A 14,372-nucleotide genomic window follows, 5' to 3' on the forward strand; every position below is an offset into this window, starting at 1 on the left:
AGTTCAAACCTTATATAAGTTTTTCAAAAATGATCAATATTACTTTAGGATTTCTCCTAAATATATGCAAAATTATGCTAAATGGGCAAAGCCATAAAAGTTATTAAAAGCCTCAAAAATTAAAAATTTATTACTTTCCAAACAAAGACAATCGATTTTGATCTTCATAAATTTGGGATTACCAATGTTTCTGTCTCGAACATTCTTAATATTTTCTGTCATAATGTGGAGTAGGTTTTAATATTTCTAAAATATTCTTGTCTTAATTATCGATTTTATATTGTAATTTTAATATAAAACACCATTTTGTTATTTCCTATGAATATAAGGAGAAAACTACCATCACAGAGATAAGAACAAAATTTTCCATTATTTTAAAAATTAATTCCCTCCTTCCTTTACAAATTCATTTTTATAAAATAAAGAAGAACAAAATAGAATAACCGTGTTAAAAATAAAAAAAAATCAAGAATTGCATATGCAAAAAAAAGAAAAAAAAAAAACAATTGAAAATTTTCAATCTTCAATGATTTTTCTTAATGCAACGGGTTTCGGGTGCTAAAGGTGAGATTTTCATTTTATAACCAAAATGAATCAAAAATTTTCATTTATAAATTTCATTTTTTTCTTCATTTTGTTACACCGATTAATTCTTAATCCTAGACACATCAAAATATCGTAATTAAAACAGTAATATTTCACAGGTACACGTAATATACACGAGTTAGTATACTAAATAATCGTGAGAGACGAAAAACGAAAGAAAAATAAAACGAAAATAATATTTCTCATGGATTCTTCTCGTTTTTTTTTGTAAATTATTTTTTTGCGCGGAGTATATGAGCAATTACAATACGAATGAAATTCAAAAAAATTTAAAACAGAACAAACAGTTGAAATTGAGACCGATTTCTCTATAATTTAAATCTAAACTGTAAAATTATTTAATATGAATTATAAAAGATGATCAATTAAAACTGAAAATTCGAATTCAGAATATGAAATAAGGTCTTAACCACTAAACTGACAAGCGAACGATGTATGGGAACTGAAACCCGATAGGTGTGAAATGGTGAATTCAGCTTGATCATATTCTTCTGAAATAAAGATTCTTCAAAATTTATTCTGGTATTCAATAGCTCTGTTAGGCTGTTAGATTAAAAGATTAATTTATAATTATTAACTTTTTCATTGAAAGGAAATAAAAAATTAAGACCTGATAGTTGCATTGATATTGTAAGACTACATATTAATTTACAGTATTCTGAGAAGAATTGAGGTACCAGAGATCTAAAACTATATTTTACTAGTCTCTGGGTTGACTATGTTTATAGATGGGTTGGGGGCTAATTTTTTAAGTTGATTTAAGATTAATTTGACTAAGAACAACTTAGGTGATTTTTCATTATTCAACTAGGCAAGGTTAGGCAAGGAAACTAACTAATAAACATGAAAATCAAATTTTAGAAAGTCTAAAGAAAACTTTTGCTGAGAACTATATTTCCATAGTATTTAAGTACATATTAGTCAAATGATTAAGTCGCTGTAACTTGAAAAATATTTTTTAATAAGAAATTTCCCTTACTTAATTTGAAATTGGTAATAATTATTAATAACTTACATTATTTCTTCAATAAGTGCATACATATAAATTTTTCTGTTCTGAATTTCTTAACTGAGCGCAAGAGAAGAAGGTCATTAAAAAGAATTCAAGAATGCAATCATCGTGTCCCATTTATTTGAAAAATAATTGAGATAATTTAAATTTTTTCTGCATTAAAAGCGGTATGAACTTTTTTAAATTAATTAGAACTTTTTAACATGTAACTTCAATTTGTGACAGAAGTGTTAGTCTTCCAATGATCAATATCAAAATTCGACCTTTCTGAAAAATAAGAAAAATGATTTCAAGTCCGAATAGGATTTTATAAATTATATTACAAAGGGTACAATTCTTTTAGAAAGGATAGGCAAATAGGAAATAGCAATCAGGGTAAAAATTAAATAAAATTTAATTACTAAGTGAAAACAACATGGTTAACTCTTCTCTTGAACTCTGCGTTCAATTCATTTCAAAGAACTTTTTTCATTATTTTCTTAGCATCAAACTGTAAGATTTTTTGTAATGGCCTACGTACTTTTTCTATATTTATATCGATTTTTTCGTTTTCTTATTTTTTTTTTTTAATTTTAATCCTGAATAATAATTCTATACGCCTACATTAGAGTGTTGAAATAATGATTATGCATCGTAAATCTGTTATTCATTACTGATATAGCATTGCATATAGTATGGGAGATGATGTGATGGCAACAAATTTCGCATATCGACTTTTAACCAGAATGCACTTTTCATGGTAGGTAAACGTAAATAAATTTGTTTGTCTTGTCATCTGTGATGTATCTCAAATTCTACCATACCTGATTTTTGATAAAAATTTATGTATCTGAGTTTTATTTCGGCTATACCGTGAATTGATCAACTTTTGCGATATGTTAGGCCTCAGAACTGAACCTTTATTATGGACTGATTTTACATTTTTGATAATTTTTAGGAAAATATTCTTAAAATGGAATAAACTTGGAATTACACCTACAGGTATCGTCTAGCACTACGACTCGAAATTATATTTTTACGCATATATGAAATAAGCAACTCCCTTGATAAATTTAAATTTTCTTAGAAATATCACGCTCGCAACAAAACTATTACTAGCAACTGATTTTAGATTTTTTACCGTATCTTAGAAAGTAATTGACAGAATTTTTTGAAATGTTTGGTCCGGTCTGCAACCAAAGGTATCTTTTAGGGAAATTTAGATGGTATAAAGTGTTCCTCTGCCAATAATCAAATTTCTGTTTTCCTAAATATGGTAATTAAAAACATTGTAGAGTCCATAAAATTTGAAAGAAGTGTTTTCAAACATTTTCATAATTTTACGTAAAACTTTCTCTAAAACCAAATAATAATCGTTGTGATCGGTTACGTGCTGACCACATCATACTCTCTTATGAAGCGTAACTCTTCATACTTTAATCTTTTACCAAAAAAAAAAATGCAAGAAAAAAACCAAAAAATTTTTGATATTATTTTTTTAATTTTTCTTTTCTTTCTTATCGCTGAAGCTTGTTGTGTGCCTCAATTTTTACTGTTATATTTTCATATCCCAAAACGGTATATTTGTATTTTTAATTAACATGTACCTATAGCAAAAAAAAAACAAACAACCAAAAGCACGTTATCAAAACAGCAGAAAAACAAATTGAAAATGAAGTGAAATTTCTCAGCGCGATTTCCCTTCTGACGCCGTTTTCACGATATTCTCGCAATGTATTTTGGGAATTAAACGAAAACCAAAATTAAGAAAAAAAAAAATGTCGAGTAGTGAAATAAGTATAAAACAAAAAAAAAAATTTTTTTTTTTCAGATTCGCAATTATTATTTTGTAACAGGAACATTAATAGACACACATACACACCAATTTACATACAGAATTTATAGTGAGAATCGAAAGCGAGACTGAATTGGAAGAACAAAAATAAATATGCAAAGGATTGCAATATAATTGAAAACAAAATTTGTACTCCCCTTGCAGCCGGCATGTTGTGTTTTGCTTTTCATATACTTACCTCTCTTTACCGTACTACTCACTTGCATATTTGACGCAAGGAATCAAAAAAAAAGGGAAAACAAAAAAAAAATATTCAAACACCATTTTAGCCGCAATAAAATCCGTTTTTTTTTAAGGATTTTTAAATAAAGAACTAAATATATAAAATACACACACATGCATACATACAGTAGATTTTAAAATGTAAGTTTACAAATCATTATAAAAGAGTGTAAAAGAGGAGGCCAAATAACTGCAAGGCTGTAACAAATATTAAAACAGATTAAAACAAAAAAAAAAATATTGCAAAAATAAAAAAATAAAACAAAAACTTAAAATAATGTGAGCCACACTGCTTTATTGTTTTTAACCATCATCATTATAATCATCAATAATATTCATGATTAATATCATTATCATCATCATCATCATCGCCGTAATCAGTGTAAACGATCATTAATAATATCATTTTAATGGAAATTGAAAATTTATGATTTTCAGAGTAAATTTACTACAAATTTCGCAGAAAATTTGAGAAGTAATTCGAATTGTATGTCTAAGAAAATAACAGTTTGTGAAATAAGATGTGCGATTTTTGTATTAGATTTTCCAGGCCCAACAGTGACCAGCTCCACTTTTTTCCCAATGATGTAGGAAAATATTGGCTGTTTTTTATTTATAACGAAACCATGTAATAAGAATTTCTTCAAGTTTTATTTGTCTTCCAATTTCAAAGAAAAACTCAAATTTCCTTGTAATTTTTATTCAATAGTTTCCTTTATCCTTTTCAAACATAATTTGATGCTAATGTTCCATGCTAATGGCAAGACGTGGAATCAAATGATTATACCTAAAAGAATCGCAATACAACTGGTTAAAAATAAATAATTTGGAATTGTTGTTCGGGCGTAAATTCCTTCACGATGAATAATTTATGAAAAGGGAAATTTTTTTTCAAAATATTACTTTTTTTTTTTCAGAAAAATGTATCGACTTTGTTTTTCATTGTTATAAACTTATTTGATATTTTAAAAGTTTCAAATTGTTTTCAAAAATGTTGTGGTAAGCGTGACGGTAAGGTTTGCGATGACAATTGCCGTGATGTTAACAGAACGCATACTTACCAGCTTAAACAAAAAGAAATATTTTATCACAAAAAATTAAATGGAATTTGAATTAGCTCAATTATCCGCGAGGCTGCCTTAAGTCAATGGTGGATATGTTAAACTTAGGTTACAAACGATTTTGATGATGTGAGAGGGATTGTTATACCGTCAAAATGAGTAATTACGAGTGCAATAATAAAGTTATTTCGTTTCTTTCGCTTGAGTTCTTTCATTTGTCCAAGAACTTTATAACAGATCAATACAAAATTTGAGAAAATTATTAAAAAAACAGATTCAAACTGTAACTTCAACCATTTATACTTTCATTATCTAATTACTACTAAGATGATACAATACATTGCGAGAATATCGTGACTAAAGATTTTATTTGTCTAATAACTACTAAGGTTAACACGGCAACATTTAAATTATTTCAAGCAATTTGTATTAGCAAATATATAAATTTTATATTACAATTGCAACAAGACTCTTATAGCAGAATATTCCTTCTCGACTTGATTTCGCTTATAATTTTTTTTTGTTTTAGGAGAGAAAAAAAGTTGGAAAAAAAAATTCATTTTTTGCGAGTCCTTTAAACAATTTTTTTTTTTTTTTGTTTTCCTTTTTTTCCTTATTTTTTCGTAATAATAATGCAACTGCAATTTTTTTTTTTTCTTTTTTTGTTCCCATTTTTATTATTACTATTATTATTTTCATTCTGGTATTGTTTTAAGTTACTCAGACACGTAGAGCATGGAGGGTCCTTGATGTGGTAAATGAAATGAATATGCGACGAGAAGTATTCTCGCCGTTTTAAAACAAAAAAAAATAAAAAAAAACAAAAACCGATTCATGATTATATTTTTGTTTTTTTTATCCTCTTTTGTGTTTTGCTCTAAAATCAGAGCTAAAATTATCAAAAAAAAATTATATTTTTATATTATATGTACTTACATTTATACACATACATATTTATACTCGTAAATAAAATAAAAAAAAATAATGTTGCATATTCATAGAAATTCATCAACATTTTGGAATATTCATTAAAAAAAAAATAATTATAAAATAAAACAAAACACTTTTTTTTCTCCGTACTCTTCAAGAGTTTTAAATTTGCAAAAAAAAAAAAACACAAAAATTGTAATAAAAATCATATTGAAAATAAAATAAAATGGTGTGTAAAAAAAATTAACACCAGGTTAAAAATGAAATTGTTATTACAAATTGACGGTCGAAAAGTTTTAATATAAAAATCGGATCTTTATTATGCGTTGATTAAAAAAAATTCAGTGCCTCTTAAAGTTACTAGTTATTTTTCTATCTGTTTTCGAGCAGGATCGAAAAGAATATTTAAAAGCGAGACATTGATTTGACCTTTGTTTTCTTATTTAGCCGACGAGAAATAACTATATCAGCGGGTGTCGCTTTTCGGATTAATTTTAATTTAGATTAATTGTTAAATTTCAAATATTGAAATTTAGAATTAATAACCAAGTATACTTTCCAATTATATATATTTCTTATATATAGACGACTTCATGTACCCCCATGTTTCTCTTACTTACTCTATTTATGCGAGTTTTGAATAGGATTTTAACAATATTAAAAATATTTTTTTTCGAAAAATGATGTAAGAACTGTTTTCATATGTAGCTAATCTTTCAATATTCATTTATAACAAAATTACTCCCTCCTACGGGTATATACATTCTCAAGTTCTACAAATTATGACTAGACAATATTCATAAGAAAAAGTTTAGGGAAGTATTCACCGTGTTCAACAAATTTTTATTGGAAAACAAGTAAATTTAGTTATTTTAAAATATAATTTTGCTATTCAACATTTTATGCCATAATTTCGATCAATCAAAATAATAAAGTCAGTATCTTAAATAAAATCTGGCCGTGCAATTGAATTTTCGAAAGTTTCCGTTTAAATAAATAAATAGCAAGATTCATTACAAAATTAAAAAGTCAATAACAATCGATTGAGCTCAAATATATTCGAAAAAAAAAAAAAAAAATTATAATTTAAGAAAAATTGCATATCTTAAGGCGCATAATTTTAAAATTTCCTAAAATTTTAAATATGAAAATCACTCTTCACTTTTTATTTGATCATTGTAGGGTTAGCAAAGTTATGATTATTATTGTATATGTGTTATTGCGGTTTGTTATTTTTAGGTCTTACTGACCCCTTGTTTAGGTATTTCTGTTCCCTTAATTTTAACTCTCTACAATTTAACATGACAGACAAAATTATTACAAAAAATAATTTATAATTTTGAAATTCTTATTTTTTATTTTAATTTTTTATATTTCAACAAAAAAAACCATTTTTAAAAATGCAATAAACAGAAAAATATTAAAAAAAAAAAAATAAAACAATAAAATTAAAATATAAAAAATACGCTGGCATTTTTCGTTTGGTTTTTCCATTTTGTTTTTTCTTTTTTTGTAAATTTTGAGACAAAATCAAGAGTCCTGCAACGGGATATAAAAATACATGAAAAATATTTACATGTGTGTACGTATATGCACCACATTAATGTTAAACAATTTGAAATAAAAGTACATATTAAGTATATAAACTAAGAGAAAGAGGGTACAAGCTGAATCTGATTGAAACGAATGAATTTTTAACCTGGAAATCGTATGATTTTGCAATGTAAAAACATAAAAATTTTGGGTGTATGCTGTGAATGAACGAACGTATGCTGTGTCAGCATCAATCGTCACTATTCTCTGTTACTATGCAAAAATATTTTTAAAATTTTATTTTCTGTTTTAATTTTTTGTTTCTGCTTTTTTAAATGGATGAAATTATTATATTTTTAAAAAAAAAAAACTCTTTTTCTCTCATATTATTTTTTAGCCGGTTTAATACCTTTAATGAGTTACAAAAAATAAGAAAAAAAATAAAAAAGAAAGAACATAAATAATAAACCACAAAATAATTTAGTCGCGTTGTGCAAAAAAAAAAAACAAAAATTACAATAATAAAGAAAACAAAATGGCTTCTCTCTTATTTTGTCCTTATTTTGTATGTAAGTAAGAAAAGTGTATGAATTTGTGTGTGTATATAATTTACACATTAAACACAAACACACGGACAATATTTCAAGTGTTGTGACTGTGTACGAGAGAAAAATTTTCGTTTTTTTTTTGTGTGTTTTTATTTTGCTTCATTATTAAAAAGGAATGCAGTTATCAAGGATGCAGAAGAAATTTGATCTTGAGAATTTAAGCTATGGGGTACAAAATAACTGTAAAATTCCATATTGTATAATTATATTGATGTGTGTATGTATGTGAATATTTAAATTTTTATATTTTTGATTTTTCTTTTGTAATTATTTTTGTTTTTTAAGCTGACAAAAACACTTAACGGTCTTTATTTCTTTGCTTTAATTTTTTTCTTCATATATGCAAAAAAACAAATATTGATTTTTATTTTATCGAAATGAAGAAGCATTATATAAGGGTTTCTATATACTCATGTACATTATTTTGTGTGAAAGGGTTATGGAGCGATATAAAGAAATAATTGGAAGTATAAAAGCAAAAAAAAAAATATATAAAAAGCGAAATTCATGAGAAATTCATTAAAAAAACAAAAAAAAAAACCCTTTTATTTCATATTTTAACTGTGATTTTGGCAGGAGTACACCATTGCATTTAAAAGAAGAAAAAACAAGCAAAGCAAAAACATATTAAATAATAGAAAATTTAAAAAAATACATGAAAAAATTTTGTCGAGACATTTTGTTTTTCAAACAGAGTAAAAAAAAATGAAAACACCAAAATAAATACAAAAAAAAATTTTTTAAAAATTGTGTAAAAAATTGATAAAGAGAAAAGAAAAATCGAAATACAAAACCACTTATAAATTATGCATATATGAACTATTCCAAGAAAAACAATAGATCGTATACTTCATATTTCACGATTTCTTTAAAAAGCGCCTCCTTCACTCTTCTATATGTTCTGCTGATGATATTTAATAAATTGAACACATGTACATATGGGCTTAACATCCATATAACTTGTATATGTAAATGAGTAGTAATATAAATTGGGAACTCATTATCTAAATCTACTATATTATGATATGTGAATTGTGTATGTGAAATTTCATGATATCTCAATTAGAGATTAATAAAACTTTTCTTTTACGATATTGTAATAAATTTTGATAAAATTATTTTAAGAGAGTAAAAAAGGCATTAAACTATATACAAAATTTTAATTGAATTAAGAAATTCTTTGTAAAAAATTACACGAGCGAAATTGAATCGCATATACGTATCTGAGTACATTTTTACATATAGAACGTGATTATGAATAAAGTCGTATTAGATTTAACAGATTGATGCGAAAGTGCATTATTTTAATTACTCGAAATGTATATGTATATCGTTTCATTATAGAAATCAGCTGTTTTAAATGAAATGTTTGAAAAATTAAATTTATGGAATGTTAATAAGATGCTCCTCTGTATAAAATATATGTAATATTTTTCGGATCTATATACCTTGTTAACAGATCTATATAACTTTCAAACATAGATGTATAGGTACTAAGGTATACAACAGCTGTCACTTCTAAAAAACAAGAAAAAAACACATGATCAAACGGGCTTTTAATAATTTTATTCAAGTTTTTAACTATTTCAAAGCCGAGTTTGTGGTGACTATATACATAAGACATTTAATATCAGATGTTTGAAGAAGTTTATTAACATAATTGAATTATTATTTTTACACACACAAATTTCTTCATTAACTTTCATAATAACAAACTTTTAATAATTTTATGTTTTACTAATTTTTTTTATAGTTTTAGTTTCCGCCTCATAAATGCGTATGTTATTCTTGAGATTTGCGGTATTATGTCAAATTATCAGAATGGCATTCGGCAATAGTTTCCCCGTGAAAAAAATAGGTTAGTAACTTCTGAATATGAGTAATTGGCGATTCAAGAAAAGCTTATTGGAGAAAGTTTTGTAAAAGTTTGACTTTGCACCTAAATATCTCTGAAACTAAAACAATCTTCGAAAACATTTATAAATCGCTGGAAAGGAAACTTTATAAGTTTTGAAATTTGTTTCGCTTCATCCTAGTTGTTTAAAAATGTAAAAATTTAACAGTTTTCAAAAATTCCAATATTGAAGCCAAATATCTCGAGATGGAGAGCAGAAAATGCTAAACGTCACCAAAACTTTATTTATTCATGTTGACGCATTTCATTACCTTGCTTCGGAACCACCATCGAGTCTGAAACACCCATACATATGAATATTGCTTTAACAAATCAGCCAGATGTTTGCAATAATAAACAAGATCAGATTTTTAATATTATTCAATAAAATCAAATAATTTAATCAGCAAGCACAAACTATATTCCATATCATAATCACCAATATGGAATTATATTGAAAAAAAACTATTCATAAATAAAAATTTTAATATCATTATAGAAACGCTTTATAACGCTTCAACCCAATAACTTTAACAGATTATTAACATAAAAAAAATAATAATAATAATATAGAAAATCTATAACTGGAATATATTTAGTCATATCAAAATTATGACATTCTAATTGACTTCATAATATGATTTTAATCAATTCATTGATTACTGTTATTATTTACAAAAAAAAAAAAGAAAAAAAAACAAGAAATCAGCAAACAACACAACAATAATAACACAGTTTGAATCGCTTGAATTATGTAGGAACATTTGACTGACAAACCTTTAATTTTTTTTTTCTTCCTTTTCCTTTTCTTTGCTTCAGTTGCAACAAAAAGTCCTTCATATAGTTACAAAGACAAAAACCCAAAAAAAAAAATTATTAACAATTTTTTTTTTGCAATTTTTTACCTTATTTATAAATTCAAAGTTATGCGCTGGGCATGAAAGTTCATCTAACAACATTCAAATATCAAACACTAAAGAAAAAAAAAAGACAAGAAAAAAAAATTGATCACTTTAATATTCAGAAACGCCCTAAACTTACAGCTGTTCCTTAAAGTTATGTGCGCCACCGCCGCTACACGGCTGTTTATTTAATTTTTCCTTTTTACATTTTTGCCGCAAAAAAGAAACAATCATTTCACAGCAACAAAATTCTTAAAATTATTCATAAAACAATAGGGCACAGCGCAGTTACTTTTTTTTTATGGGCTTTATCTACTTTTTGAATTGTCAGAAAATTTTTAAAAATTAATATAAAAAGTATATGAAAAGTATAACTTATAAATTCGATAGCAGTGTTACCGTTTTATTAAAAATTATTGCAGTGAATTACTAATTTGGGACCTTATTCAATTAGAGGTTCTGATTTAGAACATTGAAAAATAGGATTTGGTTACTTTAAAGTTGTTAAAATCTGCTAACTTATTTTGCTCAATTGTATGTTCCCTTAAAACTGTAGCGCAAATGTTGAAGTTTATGTACTCGATTTATTACAGTCTCTTCTCTTTACTGAATTAGAACTCACACTTTTTATACTAATTAAATAAAACTCGTATAAAGCTAAATCAATTTTTTGTTATAAAGAAGAAAAATAATGAAAATCAAATCATTGGAAAAATCCATTCAAATTCTCTAAAAAATCAAGCTGATTAAAATTATTAAGAAATATGGCAGGATGTATCTCAAAAACTAAAGATGCGGAAATTGAATTTTTCTTTTAAAGAATAAAGAAAAACGTGAAGTGGATTTCAAAATTTTATATGTGCCATCTCAACGTCGAAATTTGCACAATTTCTTGGAAAAAAAGAACCAGGATAAGATTAAGGAATAATTTAGGCAAATGTTATAATTATTTTGATCATATTATTGCCATACTGTTAGCAGGCAATTTTCTATGGAGCATTTTCCGTATCGAGTAACGCAACTTTTACCTCATTTAATTTTCATAAGCTTTTCAAATCTCATCCACTTCATACCCTAAATTAGTGTACATAATCTGCGTTGTAATGCAGAATAATCAAATGGGAGTAAAACTGCTCTGATCTATTTAACAAAAATCTTAAATAAGCATGTAGCATTGATAGTAGAACAACAAAACGTTAATAAACAAAAATATTAAAATGAATTTAAATAACAGTAAAAAAAAAGACAATAATAAAAAATAATAACGAATTTCTTGCGGCGTTTTAATGAAATTTTAATAAATTTCAATTGTTTTTCTTCAATTTTTACTAGAAGATAAAAAAAAAATGTACTAAAATAGTATTTTTTACCTTTTTTTTAATAACGTGCTGTAATCTTGCTTTAAACATTGCTATTTTCTTTTTTACTAGTTTCAAAGCTGTCTTTGTTTTTTCCTTATTGCTCAAAATATTTAATGAACTATAATTTAGCACGCGAGTCTGACTTAAATTATTATTAAAATGATAAATGTATTTTCACGATTAGAATATTATCGAATTTTATACATTTTATTCGGAAGTAAAACATTCGAACTGCATAAATAGTAAAACATGAGCTCAATTTTTTCTATTTTTTTTGAAAGTGCATCAATTTATATTTGTTGTGGGCTTCGAATATTACACGTTAAAATCATTATAATCAAAAATTGAAAGGTGAAATTGAATAACCATTAAAGAAAAAAACCAAAAAATATTTATTATTTTCATAAAAAATAATCTACATAAAGAAGAATAGGGTAAAAAAAAAAACCAATAGAAATCATCAATAAATTTCATTAAAAAAAATTTATGATTTTGAAAGATCATATCGCTTTTATAATACGATCATGAAATTATGCTTTTCTGCCACTTTATCAGTTTCAAATAATCTCATGAGAGATGAATAACAAAAATTTATTAAAATATTGAATGCGCATATACAATTATTTTATTAACTAATTCTTAGCTTAGCGAACGCCATTGTTGTTTTTTTATTTTTTAATAATGCCTTAAGTAAATAAATGTCAGGATAATATTAAAAATGATTAATAAAAAATATTGACTTAAAGTAGTCAAATTAATAATAAACTGACGATCATTTCAAAAATTTTTCATAAGCAATAAGGAAAAACGAAGGAGAAGAATTGGAAAATTTTTTTATTGAAAAATGGAAATTTCATGTACAATTTATTTAGTGGTACATAAAAAATATGGAAAAGTATATTGGATTCATATAGACGCTGTAATAATTGTCTACTATAGTTAGCATAATAAAATGTTACTATGCAAATTTTAAATTGTAAATTTCAATAAATCCAACTCTAACAGTATTGGATGAGCAGAAAGGTAAAATAATTTTTACTATGAAAATTCGAAAGGTGTAATTATTTAATTGAGTAAAGGTTTTTCATTTCATGTAATAAACCATTGTACGAGTAATTAATTAAAATATGCAAATATTTTTCAGATCTTTCTTTAACATTAATAATGGAAGAATTTACAAAAAAAAAAAAAGTTAACTCTATGCAATCAACAATTAAGAATTCGAATATATTGAATTTTTTTACGAAAACTAATATTGCAACGATTTACGAATGATCTATTAATTTACGCTCAGTTTTTGACTGATTTTAGCAGACACCATTATGAGAAAAAATCCCTTCAGGGTGGTGAAGAAGTAATCCAAATTTATTTTGTAAATTAGTTACCAATTCACGCAACGTCTAATTTTAAAATTTTTCATTTAACTGTGAAAATCATTTTTGACGCCAGGATGCTTTATCCCTTAGCGAAAAAATTATTTCAATAAATTGTTCAGTTAATTAACACCAGAAGGGTGAATGATTAGACATTTCTAACGCAAAGTCAATGATTGATGTGGAATAATTAAACACGCTTGATGGCAATTTCGAAAACGATATACAGCCAAACCGAGCTAAGCAGTGGTACAGCGGAAAAATGCCAGAATTAATTTCAAATTGTAAAAACCATGAATTGATTTTCTGATTAACATAGGAATACTTTTTCAAATTTAAATTTTTTCAAATGATTAAGAGGAGAAGAAAACTCAATGGGTTTTCTTAATTAAAATTTTTATTATAATTTAACTAAAAATTATTTGGAATTAGAATCTACGTTCTATAAATTGACTCTAAAATCTAATTTACATTGCTATATGACTAAAGTTTTTAATGATCTTATAGATTAAGTAGCATATTTACAAATTTATTTTTAAAGTGTTTTATTTTAAAATTAATAATTAAACGTTTCACTTTAAGAAGCATAAGCTTTAACTTGCAAATATTAGTAAATTATTCTTTCCGCTGGAATCGCTCTCGTATCTCTCGGAAGTTTCAGTATCATGGTTACTTTCATTTTTATTCCCTGCTTGTTCTTTTCATTTTTTAGAAGAAAGAATATTTAACTTTAATTTAAATGTTATACATAATAGTATAACAATTAAAATGATGACCCATTCCAAATCTTCTTTCAACTTTCTCAAAGTAAGTATGTTATTAAATTATTAAAAAAAATTCTATTTCTATAAATCCCTTCCTTACAATAAACATTTCATACAACAATTAACAAATAAAATGATTAAAAAATAATGAGATTTTAATTGGATTTTCAATTGAAATTCAAAATATTTTCTATTCTCTCAATTCATTATAAAAGTTTATGGTCTTTGGACTTTGCATAAAAATAACCATTCTATAATATCATTTTTAAAGT

This window comes from Condylostylus longicornis, unplaced genomic scaffold (assembly GCF_029603195.1).
Source record: "Condylostylus longicornis isolate FDR11 unplaced genomic scaffold, ASM2960319v2 ptg000038l, whole genome shotgun sequence".
NCBI lineage: Eukaryota > Metazoa > Arthropoda > Insecta > Diptera > Dolichopodidae > Condylostylus > Condylostylus longicornis.